Here is a 2,834-nt window from a genome sequence, read left to right as displayed (position 1 = left end):
TTGTTTAATTGTCCACCACTGTTGTCCATGGCTGGATGTGGTAGGACTGCAGAGCTTAGATCTGTCTATTGCCTGCTGCTTACGCAGTTTGGCACACAAGTAGTCCTCTGTTGTAGCTTCACCAGGTTGACACCTCATTTTGAGTATGCCTGGTGCTTCTCCTGGCATGCCCTCCTGCACTGTTCATTGATCCAGGGTGGTCTCCTGGCTTGATGGTAATGGTAGAGTGGGGGACATGCTGGGCCATGAGTTCACAGTTTGTGGTTGAGTACAATTCTGCTGCTGCTGATGGCCCACAGCGCCTCATGGATGCCCAGTTTTGCATTGCTAAATCTGTTCGAAATCTATCCCATTTAGCACGGTGATAGTGCCACACAACATGATGGATGGTATCCTCAATCTGAAGGTGGGACTTCGTCACCACAACGACTGTATGGTGGTCACTCCTACCAATGCTGTCATGGGCAGAAGCATCTGCGGTAGGCAGATTGGTGAGGACGAGGTCAAGTATATTTTTCCCTCTTGTTGGTTCCCCCACCACCTGCCGCAGACCCAGTCTAGCAGCTATGTCCTTTAGGACTCGGCCAGCTCAGTAAGCAGTGGCGCTACCGAGCCACTCTTGGTGATGGACATTGAAGTCCGCCATCCAGAGTACATTCTGCACCCTTGCCACCCTCAGTGCTTCCTCCAAGTTGTGTTCAACATGGAGGAGTACTGACTCATCAGCTGAGGGAGGGCGGTAGGTGGTAATCAGCAGGAGGTTTCCTTGTCCACGTTTGATCTGATGCCATGAGACTTCATGGGGTCCGGAGTCAATGTTGAGGACTCCCAGGGCAACTCCCTCCCTACTGTATACCACTGTGCTGCTACCTCTGCTAGGTCTGTCCTGCCGGTGGGACAGGACATACCCAGGGATGGTGATGGCAGAGTCTGGGACATTGTCTGTCAGGTATGATTCCGTGAGTATGACTATGTCAGGGTTTGCTTGACTAGTCTGTGGGACAGCTCTCCAAACTTTGGCACAAACCCCCAGATGTTAGTAAGGAGGACTTTGTAGGGTTGACAGGGCTGGCTTTGCTGTAGTCATTTTCAGTGCCTAGGTCGATGTCGGGTGAACCGTCTGGTTTCATTCCTTTTTATTGACTTTGTAGCGGTTAGGTACAACTGAGTGGCTTGCTGGGCCATTTCAGAGGGCATGTAAAAGTCAACAACATTGCTATGGGTCTGGAGTCACATATAAGCCAGACCAGGTAAGGACAGCAGATTTCCTTCCCTAAAGGACATTAGTGAACCAGATGGGTTTTTACAACAATCGACAATGGTTTCATGGCCATTAGACTAGCTTTTTAATTCTAGATTTTTTTTTTATTAATTGAATGCAAATTCCATCTCCTGCTTTGGTGGGTTTCGAACCCATGTCCCCAGAGTAATACCCTGGGTCTCTGGTTTACTAGTCCAGTGACAATACCACTACGCCACCGCCACCGCCTCCCCTCTAGTTTATTACCTGTAATAAACAGCCTGATACTGCAAGAGTTTGTAAATTTGTATTTTACATTGTGCAGGGAATAGTCCAAAAATGGTATTTTCATCACAGAAAGAAACCATTTTGGCCCATCATGTCTATGCTGGTAATAGCATCAGTAACCTTCTTTGATCCCAGTTCCCCCGAGCTGGCTGCATATCCTCCAATACTTTTTCCTCTTATGTTGGTCACCTAATTCCCTTCTAAATGCCATAATTGACTCAGCTTCAGTAGTTACCGACAGTTATTTATTCACCTTCAATTGCAGATTGGGAGATGTTCGACTCACAGCAGTACAGCTCACAGAACTTTTAGTAGCTCTCTTTTGAACATCAGTCAGTGTTTCCCACACATCCTCCTCTAGTATTCCTGCAATTCTTCCTTCAACTTATTGAAGAGGGCCTTAAACCCCTTGATAAATCTTGTGCACAGACAGAAGTTATGGCATATCTCCATCGGTCACTTTTAAGGCCCAATATATCCTTCCTGAGTGCAGTGCCCAGAATTGAAAGCAGTACTCCGGATGGGGTCTAACCAGGACTCTGCACTTTAACATCACTTCTATCCCTTTTCACTCCAGCTCTCATGAGATATAGGCCAGCCATCCAATAGCTTTCTAAATTATTTTTGTACCTGTCCACTATTTATAAAGAGATACAGCACTGAAACAAGCCCTTTGGCCCACTGAGTCTGTGCCAATCATTAACCACCCATTTATACTAATCCTACATTAATCCCATATTCCCTACCACATCTCCACCTTCCCTCCTACCTATACTAGGGGCAATTTACAATGGCCAATTTACCTATCAACCTGCAAGTCTTTGGCCGTGGGAGGAAACCCGGAGCACCTGGCAAAAACCCACGCGGTCACAAGGAGAACTTACAAACTCCGCACAGGCAGTAACCAGGTCGCTGGAGCTGTGAGGCTAACCACTGTGCCACTGTGCAGCCCAAAGTCAAGCCGTAGTCGGCAGGATTTGAACCTGTGCAGGGAGACCCCAATCGATTTCTCGTCCATCGCCGTAACCACTCGGCCACAACTACTGACATGAGAAGGGCTGTGTTCTCGCACCTACACTGTTTGGGATCTTCTTCTCCCCGCTGCTCTCACATGCGTTCAAGTCTTCAGAAGAAGGAATTTTCCTCCACACAAGATCAGATGGCAGGTTGTTCAACCTTGCCCGACTAAGAGCGAAGACCAAACTACGGAAGGTCCTCATCAGGGAACTCCTCTTTGCTGACGATGCTGCATTAACATCTCACACTGAAGAGTGTCTTTAGAGACTCATCGACAGGACTGCGGCTG

General features: G+C 47.8%; 1 non-coding gene across 1 annotated transcript; it reads right to left on the bottom strand.

The window, feature by feature from the left end:
- Window positions 1-2,490: 2,490 nt before the first annotated feature.
- On the bottom strand, window positions 2,491-2,572 carry trnas-aga (transfer RNA serine (anticodon AGA)). Its single transcript has one exon. It is a non-coding gene; the product is annotated as a tRNA-Ser (tRNA).
- Between the last annotated feature and the right edge of the window lie 262 nt (window positions 2,573-2,834).

Source organism: Heterodontus francisci, chromosome 8 (assembly GCF_036365525.1).
Source record: "Heterodontus francisci isolate sHetFra1 chromosome 8, sHetFra1.hap1, whole genome shotgun sequence".
In the NCBI taxonomy this organism is placed as follows: Eukaryota; Metazoa; Chordata; class Chondrichthyes; order Heterodontiformes; family Heterodontidae; genus Heterodontus; species Heterodontus francisci.
Note: the sequence above shows the minus strand (reverse complement) of the source record. Positions and strands in the feature narration are given on the sequence as shown.